The sequence below is a fragment of the Eurosta solidaginis genome, chromosome 5 (genome assembly GCF_040869045.1).
Source record: "Eurosta solidaginis isolate ZX-2024a chromosome 5, ASM4086904v1, whole genome shotgun sequence".
NCBI classification, from domain to species: Eukaryota; Metazoa; Arthropoda; class Insecta; order Diptera; family Tephritidae; genus Eurosta; species Eurosta solidaginis.
Window position 1 is genome coordinate 85,084,820 of NC_090323.1, and position 26,088 is coordinate 85,110,907.

Here is a 26,088-nt window from a genome sequence, read left to right on the forward strand (position 1 = left end):
ATTGCATGCGACAGAATTGATTCAATACACATTATTATTATTATTACTAGGCCTGGAGGCACTGCGACCTTTGTGCAGATTTATTGTGCATAACCTTTCTGTATGTGGAGGCTTTTGATGTATCTAAGTACCTCTTCAGGCTTTTTACTCCATATTAAATAGGGATTAAGAGTCACACCACCTAGATGGGAGAGTCTCTGCCTATCCAGAGCGACGCATTCGCAGAGAATGTGAATCGGCGTTTCATCCTCCAGCTCACAGACTTTTGGCATCCTAAAAGTGAAAAAAGTTACACTGTGCGCCGGTCCGTAAATAATTCGAAGAAGGATTCAAAGTTCGGTTCGAGCTCAAGGCCAGAACAATACTTTTTTCTAATGATAAGTATTGTTATTTTTTAATTTTTCTATAATTGAAAAATTTTATTTTGTTTTTGGAATACTAAGTAGAAAAATTTTAGGCCAAAAGGGTCTAAGCCTTCATCATCAGTACGCTTTAGGCCCGCTGCGCTAACCATTTAGCTATACAGCGGTGGTTTATTTGACTGATAAATTACTACTTCTATTCCTCTTTTAAATAAATGTAAGGGCGATAACCTCCGAAGAGATTTTAGGCCGAGCTCCTCTTCGAATTTGCCTCGTGCTCCTCTTGATTTTCCCTACAAATTGGCCGGACGGGACCTACATGTTTTATGCCGACTCCGAACGGCATCTGCAAGGCAGATGAGTTTTCACTGAGAGCTTTTCATGGCAGAAATACACTCGGAGCGCTTGCCAAACACTGCCAAGGGGCAACCCTGCTTAGAAAATTTTCTTCTAATTGAAAAACCTTATTTCTAAAATTTTGATGTAGCTTGCTCGTGGTGTGAACCCATGGCATACGGTGTGGTAGGGGGAGTACGGTACCATCACACTTCGGTGGCCGCCTCTTCCTCTTTTACCAACTTATTTAATCAGCGTTGCGCACTCTGTTGCAAATTACTGATAATGCTGGATTTGTTTATTGGGTTTGTTTCGCTGCTACATTGCTACTTCTATTCCTCCTTTACCAACTATATTTAATCAGCATAGCGCCATCTGTTGCAAATCACTGGTAATGTTGGATTTGTTTTTTGTCAATAACTTTGTTTGACATTTACAAGGTGCTCTTGGTTTATTAACAATTGTTTTTGTTCTAATCGGCCTATTGAATCATTTATCAATAGGTCGATAAAAACAAAAATTATTTGGAAGAACTTTTCTATCGAACACTCCCAGAGCCGCTTCATCTGGCGTTGTCAGTTGCATTAAATCAGTGCTAAAAAAACCCAAACAATAACGAACAAGCACAAAACAAAGTGCCAAATAATATGTATTTTTCCGTCATTTCAGTTGTTTTACTAACTTAAATTCAAAACTTTATTTTCAAAACAATTTTTTGCATTTTTAAATTGATACGGGAAAAACAAATTTATATTTAGTCCGTTTGAAAAATATTTTATATTCTTTATACAAGTCTTTGACACAAGTTGCTGCATATAGCTGCCAGGTAAATATAGCATTTTCAGGTCAAATGAAACTTTTTTCCTTTCAAATGAAACTTTTTTCATTTTAAATGAAACTTTTTTCATTTCAAATCAAACTCTTTTCAAGTCAAATGAAACCATACTACTAAGGTAATTGTCAAGATATATTTATATCATACTTTATAACGCTATTTATCAAATGCATTTTCAGGTCAAATGAAACTTTTTTCATTTCAAATGAAACTTTTTTCATTTTAAATGAAACTTTTTTCATTTCAAATCAAACTCTTTTCAAGTCAAATGAAACCATACTACTAAGGTAATTGTCAAGATATATTTATATCATACTTTATAACGCTATTTATCAAATTTTTCTTTAAGACAACTATTTCTAATTAGCCACATTGAAGGCAAAATTTTTGCTTAAATTTTCTTTGTGAATTTAAGCTGCAGATAAGGTCGGCTTAGTTTAAACTTGCTTTTTGATCATTTCAATAGATAAACTAGCAGGGTTATACGCTAGGCAACTTATATACTGCAGTTTAACCACCCACTGAAAACAAGCACCTATATTTTTTACTTGTATCTACTCTTATATTATATGTATACCCTGTCCGACCCAAAAACGTCCGCTAAAACCGTTGGTATACATGAAACTTATACAATCAAATGAAAATTTTTTAGTGTTCATAGTGTTTAATGTGACAAAGTGTACCACAAATCGATGGTACCGATTTTCTATGTAATTCATTGTGTAATTTTTGTAAATTTTATTTATGTTTCATTTGTAATTTTGTGAACCGCCACATCTAAAAATATTACGCCTCTGATGATGCCAAGGAAATTTGGCGAAACCTTGGGCCGTAAGGTGGAATAAACTTTGTTTTATTCACACTACAACGAAATAGATCAGAATAGTTTAAAGGAAACTTAATCTCCGAAATTTTTTTTAGTAGGTCATGAAAAAACCCTTAAATCAAAGTCAAAAAAAGTAAAAAAAAAAAATTAAATTTCGCAGGCTCGAAAATTATTATTATTTTTCCTGACCCCAAATCCTATCGAAAAATCGATGGCGCGATATCGGTTAATAAATCGACCCATTCTAATATATATATTCTAAGTATTACATTTAAATACAATATACAATGAAAAATAATGGAATAAAAACAAATATATATGTTTTCAAAGGCCCAAACGAGGGAAGTGCAATGTAACTGCACCATAAAGTATAAAAGATCACTTTTTACGGTTATGTTTTTCAGCATAGTTAAAAAAGATCTCTCCACAGTCCACATGCTCTACTATATAGTTGGTAGAAGTAATGTTTCTCTCAATACCTTGCTATTGTTCTATGTTGTTTGGTAAGACGTTGGTCAAAGAGAAAAGCAGAATACAGAGGATTCAACCGATGTGTTAGTTGGTGTCAGCCAGCGAATAGGAAATACGCTTACAACATGCTCTTTGGTTCATCCTCTTTGTTCTCTACGTTGCTTTATTCCTACGTTATTAACGAAGTATATGTAGAAGAAGAATGTGCTTTATATATAAGAGGAGGAGATACAAGTAAAAAATATAGGTGCTTATTTTCAGTGGGTGGTTAAACTGTAGTATATAAGTTGCCTACGGTATAGCCCTGCTACTTTATCTATTAAAAAATTGAAACGATCAATAGGCAAGGTTAAACTAAGCCGACCTTAACTGCAGCTTAAATTCACAAAGAAAATTTAAGCAAAAATTTTGCCTTCAATGTGGCTAATTAGAAATAGTTGTCTTAAAGAAAAATTTGATAAATAGCGTTAAAAGTACGATATAAATATATCTTGACAATTAATTTAGTAGTATGGTTTCATTTGACTTGAAAAAAGTTTCATTTGAAATGAAAAAAGTTTCATTTAAAATGAAAAAAGGTTCATTTGAAATGAAAAAAGTTTCATTTGACTTGAAAAAAGTTTCATTTGAAATGAAAAAAGTTTCATTTGAAATGAAAAAAGTTTCATTTGAAATGAAAAAAGTTTCATTTAAAATGAAAAAAGTTTCTATTTTTTATGATTTGTAGGCTAGTCTGATCTAATTTATGCTGGTGCAAATAAACCTAAGGTGAATTAATCGTTTTATTTGCACCAGCATAAATTAAAAATATTGAACTGATCGCAAAAAATCCAACAAGAAAAAATTTTCATTTGACCTGAAAATGCTATATTACTTACACAGTAATCAGCGCTGCAGGTAAAATTGCTGCACATGTAATTTGGGCATAACAATATATTTTCAAACGAAAAATTGTGCTGAAAAATACAAAATTTCCCAATTTATTTAGCTAAATGTACAACTAGGAACTCAGACAGTCCATTGCGCAGAGCTACACATTACTGCAAGGCCGCCGTTGCCTCGCAAGATCATTAAATCTTCAAGAGGAGCCGCTTCAGTGCGCAATTAAATTTGAATCATTCTCGCATATGACACAGGCAATGAATATGGAGGCACGCTAAAAAAAAACACATTCGCATATATTTCTTGTGTGCCAAGTAATTTTGAGATTTCCTTTATCCCTGTTCTTTATGAAGGGGCGTCACTAGAAGTAAATACCAGATAATAAACGCCATGATGAAATGAAATTTCAGGTGTTCTCATCCCGCTCACATTTTGTCTTATTCTAACAAGTTCGGCATGCATATTTTAGATTGTTGTCTATCATACTTACATAACTTCCTCTGGATCGGAGTAGATTTTACTATACATTTAGATATATAATAACTTTATAAGCCACTACCAGCACTTTTCACACAAAAAAGTCAACGTAACTTTGTATTCCCCAAAAAAAAATATATAGTTATTATATACGAAAGCGTGACACCGGTATAGAATTACCGAATATAGGAACAATTTTACAGAAAATTAATTTTAACAATTGTTTTTGTTTTTATCGGCCTATTGATAAATGATTCAAAGTTCGATTCGAGCTCAAGGCCAGAACAAAAATTTTTTTTTCTAATGATAATTATTGTTAGTTCTTAATTTTTCTAAATTTGAAAATTTGTATTTTGTTTTTGGAATAGTAAGTAGAAAATTTTTCAGACAACCTGCCATAGCTGCGCAGTTAGCTTCGCACCCTTCGAAATGGATCTATCTGCGCAGCTATGGCAGGTTGTCTGAAAAACTTTCTACTTACTATTCCAAAAACAAAATACAATTGTTCAAATTTAGAAAAATTTAAAAATAAAAATAATTATCATTAGAAAAAAAAATTATTGTTCTGGCCTTGAGCTCGAATCGAGCTTTGAAAACTAATTTTCTTTGCGGAAATTTGTACGAAAAATGAAACAATAAAAACGCATTACTCTAATTGTATTGTAATACTAGTAAATATTGGCAAATAGAGCTACCGAAAAAGGTGAGGTTTTGTTGGCATCACCTTTATTATTGCATTATGATAAAAGCTAAAATCATTCTTTCGGGGTTTTTTTTAAACATTATTAATAACAAGCACTGCGCCCTCAACCTCTATTATCGTCATCAACTAACTATAAATTTTGTTTCCTTTGGCTGATGAAGTTGAACAAACAACATGCACGAGTAGATAGAAATATATGACAAATGACTTAGAAATTAAAAGGCTCATTTAAATAGTCGGGAATGGTGTATAAATTTCTTTTACATATGTTACTATTATTATTAATTCTAGAATAATACAATGCGCGTGATATTTTTGTACGATGAAAACGATCCACCAAATGGCTCAATCAGTCCTGGATCTTTACTTAATCTACAAAGTACTTTTCATTCTTCCCGGTCCGTGGTCCTGATTGAACGAGCTCTTACATTACAGTCATTCAGTGCAACAAATATACGTAAATTAGAATTTCGAAATTCTGTGGTTGAGCTGCCGTATGATGATGGCACATTGGTATGGTGTAAAATTTTTGAATTAGACAAAATGGAGAGGAAAAATCACATCATTCGGGTTAGTAAATATTTCGAATATTATAAATACTTATGTATGTATTATTATGCTAATGCTAATTAATGCGGCCACCGTGGTGTGATGGTAGCGTGCTCCGCCTATCACACCGTATGCCCTGGGTTCAACTCCCGGGCAAGGCAACATCAAAATTTTAGAACTAAGATTTTTCAATTAGAAGAAAATTTTTCTAAGCGGGGTCGCCCCTCGGCAGTGTCTGGCAAGCGCTCCGATTGTATTTCTGCCATGAAAAGCTCTCAGTGAAAACTCATCTGCCTTGCAGATGCCGTTCGGAGTCGGCATAAAACATGTAGGTCCCGTCCGGCCAATTTGTAGGGAAAAATCAAGAGGAGCACGACGCAAATTGGAAGAGAAGCTCGGCCTTAGATCTCTTCGGAGGTTATCGCGCCTTACATTTATTATTTTTTTTTAATTAAATTTATAACTTATTTATTTAACATTTATGCACATACATACTATGTATATATCAGTGTTGGGAAAATATAAATATTGTATTGAGAATACGACTGTTATGTATATATATATGTAATAAGCTATTTACATCGATCGATTTTCCTTTCAATTTCTGTAAATTAATAAGTGTATACGCCCGTGCAATAATTGCATGCGACAGAATTGATTCAATACACATTATTATTATTATTACTAGGCCTGGAGGCACTGCGACCTTTGTGCAGATTTATTGTGCATAACCTTTCTGTATGTGGAGGCTTTTGATGTATCTAAGTACCTCTTCAGGCTTTTTACTCCATATTAAATAGGGATTAAGAGTCACACCACCTAGATGGGAGAGTCTCTGCCTATCCAGAGCGACGCATTCGCAGAGAATGTGAATCGGCGTTTCATCCTCCAGCTCACAGAAACGACAAATTTGAGTATCGGATAGATTTAGCCTACTTACGTAATATCGTAAACCACAGTATCCCGTATAGTAAGCAGTGAGTGTTCTAAGGTGCTCCCTGCATAGATTAATGAGTTTGGCTGATACTTTCGTTGCCGGAAGTATAAACAGTTTGGCCTGTCTTTGCCTTGGGCAGTCAATCCTGTGACGTCTGAATTGTTTAGTTTCCCATTTACTTATAGTTTACCTGGTGTGTGCTTTTGTGTGTCCACAAAAGGGCTCTGGACCATAGAATGCAGCGCCACCAGCTCATACGGCCGCTCCCACTCATAACTACAATCTCCGTAGTAGAGTCGGTAGCAATGCCGAGCATCAGCCCCCGCTCCCGTCTTCATCCCTCTTTTCCGGCAGCAATCGTGTAGGCCATGGACACAGACTCTTAGTCCCTACCACCTTTTGCACCGTTTGCCAGCACAGAATATATATGGAGCTCCTGCCATGGACGGTGCCACTTTCCTAGATGTTCTGGTCTCCGCGACGGCAACCCCCCGACGGGCTACATTGCGACATGTTGCCAGGCCGCAAATCCAACTACACCGGGTACCCCAATGCTTACCCAGGGGCGTCCAGTCCCAGGGCCACAACTCAGGCGTAGTCACCTGTCATTTACTCCTACAGTGACGACGTCTCCCCCGTTGCACTTCAGAATTATGCAGTTAAATTGTAATAGATTAACTGGGAAGATCACGTAGATAGTCGATTTCATGAAACGGCATAACATCCGCATCGCTGCGATTCAAGAGACTAAATGCACAGCAATATCAGCTCTGCAGACCTGTTCTGGGTATAATGTCCACAGAAAAGATCACGAGAGCGGAAATGGAGGCGGACTTGCGTTTATCATACACCATTCAGTGAATTTATTATATATTTGATCCCGAGATCGGCCACAGGGACAGTGTCTTAGAACATCACGGCTTATATGTCCCGTCAGACGATGTAAACCTAGAAATCATGTAGATACATCCCTCCTGCCACCTGTTGCCCCAGTGGATACCGCCCTAATATCAGAGCACGATAATCGCATTATTTTAGGCGATTTCAATGCCCACCACGATCTATGGCATTCAAACCTGCAGGCGGACAGCAGGGCTGAGATGTTGGCGGATCAAATAGAAGAAACGACGTTCTGCATAATAAACGAACGGAGACGTCCCCACTCGGAGGAAGCTGTCACAGTTCGCCAGATATATCAATCGTGAGCGCACGACTCGTAAACTGCGTCAACTGGCAGCCGATGGTAACATTGGCATCTGACCACCTGCCTATACTTATTTCGCTTGAGCGAACCACCCACTTCATCGTCCCGAAAAACGCACTTTCATAAATTTTAAAAAAGGAAAGTGGGATGAGTACAAAGCCTTTATAGACTGTCGCTTTGCTGCCCTCCCTATACCGACTGATGCTAGCCAAGGGGAACGTGGTTTCCGCAAGGTCATTGAATCCGCCTCGGCTCGTTTTATTACCGCCGGAAGAACTCCTGAAACTCGGCCCCATTTTCCCGCGGAGGCCCAAATTTAGCGAGAGAACGTGACCTTATAAGACAGCCCGATCCCGGCGACCCCCAAATAAGGGATATAAACCAACGCATCAGATTGCTTGTGGTTGAACAAGCGGGCGAAATGGGAGGAGCACTTAAGTGGTTGTAACCTCTCTGCCGGTATTGGTAAGCTTTGGTCCACCATAAAGTCCCTATCGAATCCGTCTAAGCACAATGACAAAATTTCCATCGCCTTTGGCGGATGTGAAAAAATGTGCGAGCGCTTTCTGCCGACAATATATAATGCATTCTACAGTTGACAATATTAGACGGCGGGCCAACAGACGCGCACATAAAGATAAATTCAGCGCATCCCCAATTAAATCACCGCCAAAGAGGGTGAGGATGCCATCGGTCATGCTAAACCATCTAAAGCAGTGGGTCCAGACGGCATAGCCAAGCCGCTGCTTAAAAGGCTAGGTAAAGAGAGTTTCAAATATTTAGCACATGTCTTCAACCTGTTCCCTTCCACCTTTGTCATCCCCGAAAAATGCAAAATGGCCAAGGTGGTCCAGCTACTAAAGCCTGGGAAACCAGCTAACATAGGAGATTCATATCGCCCGATATCTCTCCTAGGCATTCTACTCCCCTACTTTAAAGCAAATTTGCAACTAGCCTATCATCAGCAGGGCTTGAGAAAACTACATAGCACAACCACCGCGCTAAATGCAATTGGCAAGCAGATAAATTGCGATTTAAAGCAAAAACCCCACCATGGAACAGTACTCGGTGCGCTAGACCTGTCAAAAGCTCTTGATACGGTCAACCATGGCACGTTACTGCAAGACCTGGAAGGGTCTACCCTTCTCCCAAGTCTTAAAAGGTGGACCGCAAATTATCTGGGTGGCCGGCAGTCATCGATGCAATTTAGGAACGCAACATCAAAACCAAGAAGAATTAAACAAGGGGTACCACTGGGTGGTGTCCTATCCCCACTTTTATTTAACTTCTACATATCAAAGCTACCTTCGCCACCAAAAGGAGTTACTATCATTTCCTACGCCGATGACTGCACAATAAGGGCCACAAGCCCAGGCCCACAGATCGATGAGCTTTGCAACAAAATAAACGGCTACCTCCTGATATCTCCAGTTTTATCGCCTCGCGAAACCTGAAATAACTAGGTCATCTGCATACCCTTGTGTGTTAAATCCCTTTGTTTTCATTAACTGAAGGAGTCATCTATGACCAGGGTCCACAGGAGAGGGGAGAGCACACCTCCTTGTGGACATCCTCTTATGGCCGCATTTGATTAAGTTGCCCCTCCCAGTTCCAAATGGATTTTTCTACTCATTAACATAGGCATCAGCCATCGAATTATCATAGGGCTTATGTCCTTGTCAATCATAGCTTGATGTGTTGTGTTATCGAAAGCCCCTGGTATGTCAGTAAAAGCGCAGAGGACTATATTTTTTATTCTAGAGCCTTTTCGATTTTTACCGTGATACTATGAATAGCCGTCTCCGTAGATTTCCCTGACTGGTTTCGCCTACCAGAGGGAGTTTATTTATATTGACCTCCCTGATATGCCGATCTAAGATTTTCTCCATACCCTTTAAGAGAAGCGAGCTCAGGCTTATTGGTCGATACGATGAGGGCAGTTGCTCGGGCTTGCCTGGCTGTGGTAAAAAAACTACCTTAACCTCTGCCCACCTGTTTGGGATATGGCCGAGCAGTAGTGATGCCTCATATAAAGTGGATAAGACTGGAAGACTGGGGTTATATGATTTATGCCTCGCTGTAACATACAAGGATATACCCCATCCGGTCCTGGTGACTTGAATGGGCTGAAATTAGACAGGGCCCACTGCACTCGTTTGACAGTGGTGAGCTTTGTTGCTTAACTTTTTTCATTACCGCTGATGGTTGGAAAATCTGCCATCGTACGGACTTTTCCTTTTTTTCAATTTCGCTTCTTTCTTCCTGGTAATTTTCAAAAAAAGAACCGGTTAATGTAAACTTGTCAATCTATGTTTATAATGCAACTGAAATTGATTGCCGAATCGAATAAATGGCTCGAAAAGCGTTGTAACGCCAGTTACTGCACGACCGAACTGCTTGTATATTACCGTTAAAACCCAAGATCATACCCATAAAAAAAATTAAGTGCAGTGTCTACAGTTTTCAGAGTAATATCAAAACTAATTTTGGCGCACTTTCAAATTTAACACCAAAATATTGCAATGTGAAAAAATTTGGTGCAATTGAACAGTTGTACTTGTTTAGGATGATATCAAAACTATTTTTGGAGTTGCGCGTTGTTTTGATAATTCAGACGTGAACAGCAAGCCGCAGAGGTGTGGTGGTAGCGAACTTCCTGCGTTCAAGTTCGGGCCGAGGCAACATTAAAATTTTCTTATTATTATTTAAATTCAACTCTTTAGTTTAGTTTGCCAGATGTGAGCAGCAAGCCGCTGTGGTATGGCCTTTCACACCAAACGTCCTGGGTTCAACACACAGGTTTTTTGTAATTTTTATTATAGTTTAAATTTAATTTTTAAATTTTTTTTCAGCACTTCCTGGTTATGAAACTCACCCTTATAATAAAGGATTTTTTATTGCCTACCTGAAAAATTTTAATAAATACTTAAAACCTTTTTTCAGACACCCATTCAATTCAACACTGTCAACACCTCCATGACGCAATAAAACCAGACAGGTGAAGTCAGTATTACAAAATGGAGTCGCTATTGTCAAATCGAATTAAAATTTAAGTGTTGCTTTTTGACTTATCTGAAGAATTGATTTTTTCAGTACCATAATAAATACCACTTTATTGGCTTTCTGATATGTGAAGTAACGTGCGGTATGTATTTCCTTTCTTGGGAGGGTTTATTTATTTATTTATTTAACTGATTGGCTGCATCTTCAGAGCTCCACATTGTCCACAGCAGACGAATATGGGAACATACTGCTGACATCAATGAGATGACTGACGATCTGGATGCTGCGTATACGTACGTTGTTGTTGTTGTTGTAGCAGTGCTTTACCCCATCCAATAGGTGCGACCAATCACAAATTGTCATCAATGTCCTATAACGGGAGTACAGGGAAACTTTCTGTTTCAACAGGGTAGACCATAATGAGAGGGGTGATAGAGACGTTGGTTCCACAATACAGTTGAAGAGATGGTTGGTGTCATGTGGGGACACATTGCAAGCAGGACATACATTTTTTATGTCAGGGTTGATTCTGGATAGGTAAGAGTTTACCCTGCTACAGTACCAAGATCGAAGAGCTAGAGGGACGCGCTTTTCCCTAGGAGTGTGCATTCCTCCTCTGCTAGTTTTGGGTATTGTATTTTAAGTACTGGATTCCCCCGGCAATTCCTGGCATAGAGGTATGACGCCTGTTTGTGGATTTCACTGAGGACCGGCTTGTGTTTTTTAGCTTCATACGGCTGTGTTCTCAGGTGCCGTATTTCCTCATAATGCTTACGGAGATGACCCCTTTAACCCCTGGGCGGTATAGCCTCAACAATCAGATGTCTGCTGGATACCCAGGTTTCTGGGTATTCAGCAGTAACTATTTGGTTAGCATATAATTTTTCTCCCTAATGGGGAGTAATCTCGCGTCATTATGTAGATGGTGTTCTGGGGACGGTATTTTGGCAGGCTTGTATTTTCTTCCAGCTTTTAAGCTTGCCAACCATATCGGGGACGCGTAGCATGCAATTGGCTGGGCAATTGCTATATAATGGGTAATGAGCGTTTGGGTGTAAGACAGTCGGTAGCGTGGAGCCATTGACTTGGATGTTAAATATGGTCGACATTTGGCACGTCCATGTTGAAAATAAGGTGGCCGATAATTTAGTCGGTGGCAATGTCAGGTTTCGCGAGGCGAGGAAACTGGAGAAATCAGGGACATAGCTGTTTATTTTCTTACAAAGCTCATCGATCTGTGGGCCTGGGTCTGTGGCCATTATTGTGCAGTCACCGGCGTAGGTTACAACAGTGACTCATTGTGGTGTTGAAGGTAGCTTTGATATGTAGAAGTTAAACAAAAGTAGGGATATGCCACCACCCTTTGGCACCCCTTGTTTAATTCTTCTTGGCTTAGATGATACGTTCCTGAATTGCACCGATGCTTGCCGACCCGACAGATAATTTGCGGTCCACCTTTTAAGACTTGGAGAAGGGGAGACCCTTCCAGGTCTTGCAGTAACGTGCCATGGTTGACCGTATGAAAAGCTTCTGACAGGTCTAACGCAACGAGTACTGACCTATGGCGGGGGTTTTGATTTAATCCGCAATTTATCTGAGTACTAAGGGTATTTAGCGCGGTGGTTGGCCTATGATTGGCTAGTTGCAAATTTGCATTAAAGTAAGGAAGCAGAATGGCTTCAAGTGTCTTGGCTACTGGCGATAGGAGTGATATCGGAAGATGGGAATCTCTTATGTTAGCTGGTTTCCCAGGCTTTAGTAGCGGGACCACCTTGGCCATTTTCCATTTTTCGGGGATGACAAATGTGGAAAGGGCCAAGTTGAAGACATGCGCTAGATAATTAAATCCCTCTTTGCCCAGGCATGGCTATGCCGTCTGGGCCCACTATTTTAGATGGTTTAGCATGAACGATGGCATCCTTAACCTCTTTGGCGGTGATAGTAATTATGGGCGCGGTGTATTTATGTTTGTGCGCGTCTGTTGGCCAGCCGCCTAACTTTGTCAACCGTAGAATGCATTACATATTGTCGACGGAAAGCGCTCGCGCATTTTTTCGCATCCGACAGCACTTTATCACCAAAGACGATGGACATTTCGTCGTTTCTTAGACGGATTAGATAGGGACTATACGGTGGACCACACCGGCAGAGAGTTTACAATTCCTTAAATGCTCCTCCCATTTCGCCCGCTTGTGTTCATCCACAAGCAATCTGATGCGTTGGTTTATATCCCTAATTTGGGTCGCCGGGGCGTGCTGTCTTATAAGGTCCCTTTCTCTCGCTAAATTAGCGTTCTCTGTCGGTAAATGAGGCCGGATTCAGTGAGCTTGCGGAAAGCACGTTCCCCTTGGCGAGCATCAGTCGGGATAGGGAGGGCAGCAAAACGATTGTCTGTAAAGGATTTGTAGTCATCCCACTTTCCTTTCTTATAGTTGGTGAAAGTGCGGTTCTCGGTAATGATGAAGTGGACGGTTTGCTCGAGCGAAAGGAATATAGGCAGGTGGTCAGATGACAATGTTACCATCGGCTGCAAGTTGACGCACTTTACTAGACCCGCGCTCACGATGGATAGATCTGGCGAACTGTGACAGCTTCCTACCATACGAGTGAGGGCGTCTCCGTTTATTGTGCAGAACGTCGTTTCCTCTATTTGGTCCGCCACCATCTCACCCCTGCTGTCCGCCTGTAGGTTAGAATGCCAGAGATCGTGATGGGCATTAAAATCGCCTTAGATAATGCGATTATCGTCAGAGTAGTGCTCTGATATCAGGGCGGTATCCGCTAGGGCAACAGGTGATATGAGGGATGTAGATGTTTGTGATCTCTAGGTTTACATCGCCTGACCGAACAGATATGCTGGGACGTTCTAGGACACTGCCTCTGTGGCCGATGCCGGGATCAAATATATTGTATTGCACTCACCACTCAGTGATAAACGTGAGGGCGGCTCCATTCCCGCTCTCGCGATCTTTTCTGTGGGCGTTATACCCAGAGCAAGTCTGCAGAGCATATATTGCTTAGAGTTTGGTCTCTTGAATCGCAGCAATGCGGATGTTATGCCGCTTCATTAAATCGACTATCTCCGAAATGTTCCCAGTTAATCCACTACAGAACTGCAGAATTCTGAATTGCAACGGGGGAGACGTCGTCACTATAGGGGTAAGTGACGGGTGACTGCGCCTGAGTTGAGGGAGGCCAGGATGTAATTACTGTTGTGGCCCTGCAACTGGACGTCCCTGGGTGAGCATTGGGGTACCCGGTTTAGTTGGGTTTGCGGCCTGTCAGCATGGCGCAATGAATCCCTTCGCGGGGTTGCCGCCGCGGAGACTAGAGCATCTTGGAAAGTGGCACCGTACAAGATAGGAGCTGTATTGGGCAGATGACGCAAACACATATATTCTGTATTGGCAAAGGGTGCAAAAGGTGGTAGAGACTAAGACTGTATTTCTCTGACCTACGCGATTGCCGCCGGAAGAAGGGGAGAAGAAGATGGGGGAGAGGCTGATGCTCGGCATTGCTACCGACCCTACTACGGGGATTGCAGTTATGAGTGGGAGCGGCCGTATGAGCTGGTGGCGCCGTATGGCGCGAACAGCAGGGCTGCTGGAAAGTAGTGGGGGCGCTAAGGCGTAGACTATGAAACCTGGCAGATGCAACCATCCCTTGCAAGCGACACACTAATAAGAATGTCACCGTCTTAAAAAAGATTATTTTCCGGCAAACGCACCGAAACCATTTCTCAGCACCGGGGTCAGCTTAAGGACCCGGACTGAGTTCGATATCTTTCCGGAGCAGGAGAGTATGGCGCAGTCCCGCTGCAAGGATCTACTGGGAGGATGCAAATTTGTGGTAGGGACGCAACAAATTAAATGGGGTTACACTGAAGTGACAGCCATTGGTCGGATAAAATCCCGAGTCGCTCCGTTACAAAGAACCGGCTGCCTTGGGAAGCTTTGCGGATGCGTATTGCGCCTGTTATAGGTAAACTCTAAATTAACGGTATAAGGTCCTAAGACCCAAAATTTATCGATGTAAACCAAGTATTGGAGTAGGCTCATTGAGCAGAAAGAGGAGGTTGGTGAATCCCTTTCATTCTTGCCGCTTTTTCCCTTACACATCCCTCTTTTGCTCCTATCCAAGTATATCTCTCACCACTATCCTTATTTCTAATCCTCGTGTTAACCTCTTTTTACTACTTTGTCTCAAACCATTACCCTTATTCTTACTTTTACTCTCACTCTCCATCTTGCTTTTGTTATTTTTACTTTTCCGACTTCCCTCCAACTTCCCCTATTTTTTCTTCCTGTTTTCTCTTTTATTACACATTCCCGTTTCCAATGTAGAGATATATCGAGTTTCACTCTTTTCCGCACATTAAAAAAAAAACAAATGTAAGGCGCGATAACCTCCATAGAGATCTAAGGCCGAGCTTCTCTTCCAATTTTCGTCGTGCTCCTCTTGATTTTCCCAACAAATTGGCCGGACGGGACCTACATGTTTTATGCCGACTCCGAACGGCATCTGCAAGGCAGATGAGTTTTCACTGAGAGCTTTTCATGGCAGAAATACACCCGGAGCGCTTGCTAAACACTGCCGAGGGGCGACCGCGCTTAGAAAAATTTTCTTCTAATTGAAAAACCTTATTTCTAAAATTTTTATGTTGCTTTGCCCGGGGTGCGAACCACCCAGGGCATACGGTGTGGTAGGCGGAGCACGCTACCATCACACCACGGTGGCCGCCGATGGTAAAAAAGTAGCAAAGTAGTACCAAAAATGTTCCCTTCCTACTACTTTAAAATTAATGGCCGAATTATGAGGGCCATAAAATTTGTAATGTTGTACTACTGAGATCACCTGTGTGGTTTTATTGCGTCATGCAACACACCATGAAATATCTCATTAATTAAATTACTACTTTTTAAAATGTATTTAACTACTATTTTGTTAAGTTTGAACCTATTTATGATTCGTCATGGAGCCTATATTATCTGCAATTTATGACCATGTACGAATGTAAGGGTGTGGGATCTGAACTTAAGGTACTAGTTCATGAACCAGGTGAACAGTGTCACAATATTCGAGGACGGCATCATTCATGTAAAACATATATTGCATCATGGTCAAGAGGATCACCGGTAAGAACTTTCAAAATATGCACCATATGCAATAAAAAGTTAATTTTGTACCCGTACTTCAGACTTTTATCTACCCTGCTGAAGTGGGTTATCCATTGGATACAAATACAGTGCAGTTTGTCATGTTGGAGACACATTATAATAACTTAAATATAGACTTTGAGCAATTTAAACTAAATCACATGTTTGACAGCTCTGGTCTTAGATTGTACATTACTGAAAATTTGCGAAATAATGACGCTGGGTTGATGTCTATTGGTAAAAATACTGGAAGGCTACTTAAACCTTAAATCAGAAACTATTTTTTTACAGGCATTGAACCTAATTGGCATCACATTATTCCTCCAGGTCAAAAACGTGTTGTTTCGCAGGTACACTGTATAGAGCAATGGACTCAATACGCTTTTCCTCCAGAGGGTATACATATTTTTGCAACAATGATGAGAACCCACCAGATTGGAGTGGAAGTAAAATTACGTCAGGTAATAATATACATATGTGCCGAAAGTTTTTATAGTGGCATAAGCCCAGTAAATACTATAAATACTTTGTTCTACAATATATTATATATTTTTACTTACCAATATTTGATTTCCTTAAAAATAGAAAAACATATCAAACACTAACTAAATGAACTGGAATGAAAAATTTGAAATGGGTAATTCCAGCCTATAGTATAAGGGATTGTTATGGCAATTATTGAAATCGAGAACTAAGTCATTTAGGTCGAGTATCTTCATGCGCCGAATTATTAATTTCAAAAATTTTTTCAGTTATACACTACACTAGTTATACACTATGAAAGTCTCACAATTTTATTACATTCCAAAAACTTGTAAATTTAACGAATGAGAACTATCAGCTAGTTTAATTAAATGTCAACTTACCTACCTAAGCGCCATCTGTTGGTAAGTAGATAGATGTCGTTTTCAAATTGAACATAAGCCTCTAGTGTTCAACGGTAGCAAATTACCATCAATCATTATTCTTTTTGCTATGGTGAGAAATCTTTCTAATAGTCATCTGTGAGAAATTGCAATTATTCATTTCATATTTGCCAAAAATATGCAATTAAATATATTTTGCTAGAATTTGCCATGGTGCCTTGATATTGCATTTCAATTTTATTAGCGTGTGTGAAATTAAGAATATTAAGTCGAATCATGTGTAAGATTTTTTTACGAAGATTTTTAACTTTAATGTTCTCCTTTAAAGCTTTAATAGAATATGAGTAAGTAGAGTACTATTTCGTCTAACTACCCCAACCCTAAATGGCAAGTCTACTCAAAAATGTCCCTATTGTAATGCGGAGTGAAACACCTTTCGTTTGATACCCATATCGGCATATCTCATGCAATTTTTTTCGAATAGGTGGCAACCCTAAATGGCAATCCTACTCAAAAATGTCCCTATTGTAATGCGGAGTGAAATATTTTTGTTTGATACCGATATCGGCATATCTCATGCAATTTTTTTAAATTTCGAATATGTGGCAACCCTAAATGGCAACCCTACTCAAAAATGTCCCTATTGTAATGCGGAGTGAAATACCTTTCGATTGATATCAATATCGACATACCTCATGAATTTTTTTTAATTTCGAATAGGTGGCAACTTTGTGGAACATTCTGAGTGGCAACACCTAGGTAGAAAGTCTTAGGTGATACATTATCTCTGTGCCAAATTTCATTTAAATCGATTGAACCGTTCCCGAGATCGTTCGGCTATACAAACATACAAATATACAAGACTTGCTCGTTTAAAGTTATAAGATATTGTGACGAATATTAGCAACACGAAGGGATACTATCATCTCTAAGCCAATACTAAGCAGTGACTTGTATGCACATCAATAAATCAATCATTATGTCCATACAAGCAGCGGAGAACAACGCATAAACCCATGCAAATATCTGAGATACTCCCAAAAGTAGGAAATAATTTGTGCAAGTATCACGCGCATATGAGAAGCTATAAACGAAGTTATAGCTGGTAATTTTATAGCTGATAACTAACCAAACAAACCAGGCCGCACCAATGTTGTGAAACATCAAACTGACACTGGAGACGTGAGGCCTATACGTCAAGCTCCACGGCGAAGCGGGAAGTGGTGAGTCAAATTACACAAGAAATGAGCGACAGCGTCGTCATCGAACCATCAGCTAGTCCCTGGAGCTCACCGGTAGTACTTGTAAAGAAGAAGGATGGAAAAATGAGGTTTTGCGTGGACTAACGGAAGTTGAATGACGTTACGAAAAAGGATAGCTACCCATTGCCAAGAATTGACGACACTCTGGACTCGCTATCTGGTACAAACTGGTTTTTCACACTGGAATTGAAACTTGGCTACTGGCAAGTGGAAGTGAAAGAGGAAGACAAGAAGAAAACAGCCTTCAGGGTCGGAGATGGTCTTTGGTTGTTTACAGTAATGCCCTTTGGACTATGTAATACACCAGCTACTTTTTTGAGAGACTCATGGACCAGGTACTGAAAGGACTACATTGGAAAACATGCTTGGTCTACCTGGACGACATCATCGTATTGGGCAAGAACTTTAATGAACATCTTAAGAACTTGGAGGAAGTTTTACAGAGAATAGCTAGCGCTGGTCTGAAATTAAGTCCCAAAAAGTGTTCTCTGTTTAAAAATGAAGTAAATTATTTGGGTCACAAGGTAACGACAGAAGATATCTGTACAGCGAATGAAAAGATAGAGGCAGTAAAGGATTGGCCAAGACCACAGAACTTGCATACATTAAGAAGTTTCCTTGGGCTGTGCACATATTACCGCCCATTTGTACCAAACTTTTCCAGCGTATCCTATATCATCCATGAGCTTAGAAGAAAAAATAAAGCTTTTGAATGGAAGGAGGAAGCAGTGGCTTTCCAAACATTGAAAGAGCGTTTGTGCACTACCCCAATGTTGGCATATCCGATTCCAAGAGTTTATTATAGATACAGATGCGAGCGGATATGTCATAGGAGGCATTTTCACAATTGATTGATGGACAAGAGAAGGTAGTTGCATATTACAGCCGTTCAATTGGAAAACCAGAGAGGAATAACTGCGATACACGGAGAGAGCTGTTGGTAGAGTGCATTAAACACTTTCACAAGTACCTCTGAAAGCGATTCCCCGTCAGGACAGATCACGCAGCGTTGAAATGGCTCCTGCAGTTTCGTTATCCGGAAGGTCAAATGGCACGGTGGATCGAGCGACCCCAAAACTATGACTTTCCCATTGATCATCGAAAAGGTAGTACCCAGTGGTGCAGTATATTTCAGGTGCACCATTTGAAAGGATCGCCATGGATGTCGCAGGTCCATTTCCTACTAGCAACCGCGGACACAAATACATACTGGTGGTTATGGATTATTTCAGTAAATGCCCAGAGGTATACTCAATCCCAAACCAAGAAGCGGAAACAGTAGCAGAAGTGGTTACAAACGATTGGGTTGCAAGGTATGGTCTACCAATGGATTTACATTCTGACCAAGGCAGGAATTTTGAATCAGCTGTGTTCCAAGAAATGTGTAAGAAGTTGGGCATTCGAAAAATACGGACAACTGCATTGCATCCTCAGTCCGATGGTATGGTGGAACGTCTCAATAGAACATTGGAGGAGCATTTAAGGAAATTAGTAGACAAGTACCATAATAAGTGGGATACACACATATCATTATTCCTAATGGCTTACCGATCGGCAGTGCATTTCCTACTAGGAACCGCGGAAACAAATACATACTGGTGGTTATGGATTATTTCAGTAAATGGCCAGAGGTATACCCAATCCCAAACCAAGAAGCGGAAACAGTAGCAGAAGTGGTTACGAACGATTGAGTTGCAAGGTATGGTGTACCAATGGAGTTACATTCTGACTAAGGCAGGAATTTTGAATCAGCTGTGTTCCAAGAAATGTGTAAGAGGTTGGGCATTCGAAAAACACGGACAAATGCATTGCATCCTCAGCCCGATGATATGGTGGAACGATTCAATAGAACCTTGGAAGAGCACATAAGGAAAGTAGTAGACAAGTACCATAAGGAGTGGAATACACACATCTCATTATTCTTGATGGCTTACCGATCGGCAGTGCATTAGACAACAGACGAAACTCCCGCAAAGGCAATTTATGGCAATGACCTTCGACTGCCAGCTTATTTGAAGTTTGGGATAGATGCCGATGCGGAGAGAAATGTCAAGAAATCCACTGGTATCTTTGAAGAAGAGCTGAGAGAGATACACGATCTGGTAAGGCAACGAGCAAAGATTATGAGTGACAAGATGAAAGTCAGATACGATAAAGCAATTAATTCGAAAGGGCTTGTCCCCGAAAAAAAGGTTTGTCCCCGAAATTGAAGTGTAATTGGGAAGGTCCATACACAGTTGTAAAAGGGATCAACGATGTAGTGTACCGCATACAAACCATTGGCAAACCATGAACCAAAATGAAAGTGGTTCATTTGGAAAGGCTGGCAGCGTTTAGATCGAGAGATTTGTCTGATCTGGACGATCAGACTTAGGTGGGGGCAGTGTAACGAATATTAGCAACACTAAGGGGTGCTATCAACTCTAAACCAATACTAAGCAGTGAATTGTATGCACATCAATAAATCAATCATTATGTCCATACAAGCAGCGGAGAACAACGCATAAACCCATGCAAATATCTGAGATACTCCCAAAAGTAGGCAATAATTTGTGCAAGTATCACGCGCATATGAGAAGCTATAAACGAAGTTATAGCTGTTAATTTTATAGCTGATAACTAACTAGTAAATTCTAGAAATAGAAGCGCCTAGAAATATGTCAACGAGGAAACCAAACAGTATAAAAATAGCAGCAACAGTTGAAGCACGACAATCAGTTTGATTTAAACAAGCTATCAGTTGCGAAGTATAAGTGTTATTTTCAAGTAGTCTAATAAAGGCCATTTTTGCATTATTCAATATTGAAGTTAATTATTCAACAGTTTAGTGAGTCGAACGTTAGCAGAAGATTTGGAATAAGCGGAATTTCAGTAAATTCGTTACAATATGTATACCTAAGATATGTAGTCGCCGTCCTGCCAGAAACATGAATGGGCACTTTCAGAACACTCAACCGATTAGTGATACGTGGATAGCATACTTCGGTTAGCTGTGTTATAGAAATTATGTGCTGTGCTAATTGCCGAATCAAATAATTATTCTTAAATTTCGAGGAAAAGAATTTCTCTAATTATTTTTCAAACTCCACTATACAGTTCTAAACACAACCAAAGCGAATCCATACAAGGATGGCAAAGCGAATTCAACCCAATTCGGTGTGCAGAGGAATGTCAAGTCAAAAAATAATTATATTGATTTCGATTAGCTGACATATTGGTCAACCAAAGTGTGGCTTGGGAATTATTAAGAAGAAGCATTCACCTGAGGGGATAACACCAGTGTTATCACTTCTAAAATCTTTTTAGTGGTAGATTTTCAAAAAAAGGGTGGTAGATCTCCTAAAAATAGTGGTAGAATTTTCAAAAACATTAAAACCAATTTTTTTCAAATTATTATTATTCAACGATTAAAACGAACATAAGAACTTCAAGTGCATGAATGACATACATATAAACATCTGTATGAAGGTTATGTGTATACTGTATTGGGTTTAGACCTTATCAAATAAAAAAATATAATTAAATAATAGTGGGACTCTCACCTAGGTTTTAATTCTGAAGTTAGTAGTCGGTAGTTTTTAGGCTTTTTTTAAATAAAATATTTGAATAAGTATCAAAGAACTAGTCTTAAAAGTTTGAACATTTTTTACTACAAAAACCTTATCAGCTGAAATTGATAATCATATGCGAACTACCGACCAAAAACTTTAACAAACCATGTGTGGATACGACTAAAGTTCATTTACAGTCTCCAAATATTCCATTTTTCATAACACATAGTTCAAACATATAATAATACTACTAAGAAACCTTAAAATAACAAATTACTTCAATCGTATCCAACGAATACCAATAGCTCGAATCTAATGAAATAGACTTGTTCATTAAAACAATTTATTTTTTAAATCTTGCAACTTACATCGGTGACATCGAAGGCATCCATCGGATACTGCAATCGACGGCTGAGTGGAATATCGCTCGTATCTCGGCTGCCAGTTCGAGAACGCCCTATTTGAGAATGTTTTTCAAAACACCATATTTCAGTTTTTCTTTTGAAAGCGACCTATCTCAGAACTCGATTGAAGAACGCCCAAAATGTTTTTCAAAAACGCCCCAGCTTATGTCACAAATTTATTAAATTTAAGCTGAGATATAGCGTTTTTGAAAGAAGTTCTGAAATAGGAAGTTATTCTAAAATTTTCTGGGGTAGGGCGTTTTCGAAACGGCGGCAGAGATACGGCGATATTCCACTCAGCAGTCGAAAAATCAGATTATTACAAAGTTTTTGGCACGAATTTCCCATCAATAAAGTTAAATTTTTTCATAAAATTGTATAAGTTCTTTCGAAGGTACGTAAGTGTTATAAAAATCACATATTCCTTTGGTGAAAATTTTAAAAACTTATACAGAGTGTGCTTTACGTTTAAAGGTAAGGCCACATTTGGCTGCACTACGCAGCACTGCACTGCACTACAAAATATTCTTTGCATGTATTCTTATGAGGCAATTCACACCTAGCTTCAGCAGCACTGCGCGACTCGGCACAGCGCGGCAAATTTGATCAACTAGGCAAAAAAGCCGCATTGGGAAGTGTCGCGCAGTGCTGCTGCCGCTAGGTGTGAATTGCCTCATAAGAATACATGCAAAGAATTTTGCACCATCTTTCTTCAACATGGGCAAAAGAGTATGGAACTCTCATTCCTCATATCTTGAGGATGAGATGTCGTGGACCCATATCCGCGACCTTTTTCTTTTCCTTTCCTCTTCTTCGCACAAAAATGAAATATTTACAGCTTCAAAAACTGTGTCGTCCATTTTGCAAACAAAAATAAACACAAACTTTTGCCGCCATGTGTCGCTCGATTGCCGCTTAATGTGAATTACCAAAATATGTCACTCTGTGAGGCGCCGCTGCCGCTACGTGTCGCGCAGCGTAATGTGCGCGTACCTTAATTTTGAACATACTTAAAAACCTTAATTTTAGGTCATTGTGAGCAACTTAAAGAACATAGAACATAGTCAAATGCAGGCAAATAAAAAAGTGGTAGATTTTATAAAAAAAGTGGTAGGAGTGGTAGATCCGGATTTTAGCCTAAATAGTGGTAGATCTACCACTATAGTGGTAGAGTGACAACACTGGGTAACACCACCTTCTACCGAACATTGTGGATAAGTACAAGCACAAATCACACAAGGAGATTGCGCATTGCGCATGTAAACATTAGATCAGCTGTTTTTTATGATGTAAGAACTGATTCTTTTCCTTAACTCTTTTTTTTCTCGCCCTTTTTTTTGCTCAAGAGTCAACTATGACGTAGCCGTCGTGGCTTCTTGAAACCTTTTTTCGAAGCTCAGAGTGATGCTGCTCAATTTTCCCTGCGCTGGTGTTGTCATTCAACATCAGTTTTCAGAGCAATATGAGTTTTGTAGGTATAATACCGGTGATGTTGAGCCTTTGATCTTGACCCTTTCCCATAATATACTTGTTAGGGCCTTATATGTGGTACTAAAAAGTCGGATGGATAGTTGTCACAGTTTTCATGTAATTTGAGCAAATGTATGTTCTTCTTACAGCCACAGCTTGAATATTTGGGATATTGCTATGCGCACATCGTCAAAATCAAATTAACTAGAAAGAGAAAGAAACTAATATCAGTAACGATAGATTAAAAGTTTTTAATATATGTAACCGGAAAAGTTTTCTATAAATAGGGCTCCACAGTTAGGTATTTGCTGAGAGGCCAATGGCACAAGGGACTCAAGGAGATTTCAGATAACCAGAATCAGGGGTACCCGAAGATACTTCGCTATTGCATTTATAGAGAACATAAAATTATAACAAGGGATAATTGATTGATGTTACGAAGTAAATTAGACGTGCTACAAAAATAAATAAATGCAAATGACTGTTTAATAAATTATCTGATGTCCTTGAATGGATATTCAATTTGAGTAGGGTAGAAGGGGGAGGCTTCGACAGGTTAACAGACAATACTGTTTTTAGAGAAACTGGAGTACGAAGCAGTTATTTTCTTTCATAGTTATTGATTTTATGCATGTTTATGACACTCCCAACTTGTCATTACTTTTCTTATCAAATTTTTTTCAACCTTTTAATCAACAAAACTATCACGGGAATATTTGACGAAACCTCCCACTTTCAGGGAGGCTTCGTCAGCCCTATGGGACCCTTCGACAGTGAAGGGGAGATTTCGACACTTGTAAAACATATAAGTAAAATATGAATTTTAAGTGGAATTTTTGGAAAATATATTCCGTATAATAAATATTTCAAACTAATTTGCATACTATGTGTTTTATATTTCAATTCAAAAATACATCTTATCCATTAGCACTACTTATAACATTTAATTCAATGCAATTCACTCATTTCAATTCATAAATACATTTTATCCATTAAAATTACTTATAACATTACATATTTTAACGCACATCTAAATTCGAGAAGTCGCAGTTAAAAATAAATTTGCTGTGCGCTCGTGAAGTTCCTGGTGGATGTTCAGGTGTTGGCAAAGTACGCAATATGTCCTGCTTTGAAACCAAGCGTTTGTCTTCAATAATCGGTTCATAAAATAGCTGTGTTTTGAGCTGCCGTCTAAGAAATTTGACTATGCAATATTCAATATGAATTTCTTCAGCAACCTCCAATGCCGTTTGCTCGCTGCTGAGATCCTCACCAAAGTCAAATGAGTTATCAGGATCAGCCAAGCTATAGGAAGTGTTTTCACTAGATGATAAGGAACTTATTTTTCGGTGTTTCTTAGCTTTTGGATTTCGCAATGCTTTGACTTTCTTCCACAATTTTAGTTTCGGTAACTTCAATTTATCAATGCTTAGCTTTTTCAATTCCTCTAAGCGTAACTTTTCTGGAGAATCCGTATAAATTCTCGACTTTCCTTGGTTTTTTGGGAAGATTTTCTTTTTTCTCAATACAGGAATTGGACGGATAACTTCTGGAGAAAAACAATTCGGCTCAGATGACGGCTTCTGAATAATCTCGGACGACAAGCACTCGACTTCGTGGCTTTCGGCGGCTCTATCAGAGTTTAATTCGATTTCGGAGTGGGAAAAGTCTGACTGAGGAAAGATTAATGAATTGTATGGAAATGTCCCAGTGGCTGAAAATCCTTTTACAATGTTTTCGGGAGAAAAAGCTCTCAAAAATGGATTTTTTGTGAGCTCTGCGATATGTGAAATGTCTATTTCCTTTCCAGGATTATTCACCATAAAATCGTTAAAGGATTGTTTACAAAATTTTTTGAAAGGTCCAAAAACTGATACATCTAGTGGTTGAAGTTTATGGGAGGTATGTGGTGGAAAAGAAACTAAACATATTCCGTTATCGCGGCTATAAATGATGCTGTCTAGGCTACAGTGCGAAACATGATTGTCCATCAAAAGCAGTATAGGATCGTCGATAGTGCAGCGAGCGTAGCCTCTAATATGGCTAAGCACATCTATGAAAAGCTCTGAGTTCATCCATCCGTTTTTCGATAAAAGTGCTTTTGAGCCTGGCACTGATCCAATAAGAAAATTCGGGTTCATTCGCTTCCGGGGAAAAACGTAAATCGGTGGAATATGGTTACCAGATCCGCTGACAATCCCTACCATAGTTATTAAAGTTCCCCGCTCTGCGGATGCGACTTGAGACACCGTTCGCTTTCCATTCTCAGCAATAACCTAGGAATTTTTATATACATATGTACTTACATTACGTATATTTAAACATAAAACCAAACCAATGCTTACTTTAGGAGAATCTAACACAGTAGTTATTCCAGTCTCATCTACGTTGTATATTCGATCAGAAGTAAAGTTGTGTGATTCGTATACTTTTTTTAAGTTTGAAAAAAAAATTGAAACCGCTTCCTCGGAAAATCCAGAAATGCGCAATATGCTGGTGTTTTCAGGTTTTCGTAGACTTATTTCATTATTTCTATACATGAAACACTTCAGCCAATCTACCCCAGCTCTCTTTTCATTTTCCCAGTTTGCTGGATGTTTTATTTTGTATATAGACACGAATTCGTAAACGAATCGTCTGGCTAGGTCGTAAGTTAGTCCGTGATGCACATTTGAACATTTTTTAAAATAAGCTGCCAAATCTCTTTCTTGCGAAGCCGCAAGAACTTGGTTCGACGAAAACTTTGATTGAAAATCTTTTAAAACTCCCATATTTGTTTTCTGCTTTGACAATC

At 39.3% G+C, this 26,088-nt stretch overlaps 1 pseudogene; it reads left to right on the forward strand.

Moving 5' to 3' along the window:
• LOC137254205 (MOXD1 homolog 2-like) overlaps nucleotides 1-26,088 on the forward strand; it is a 110,442-nt pseudogene that overhangs the window by 23,447 nt on the left and 60,907 nt on the right.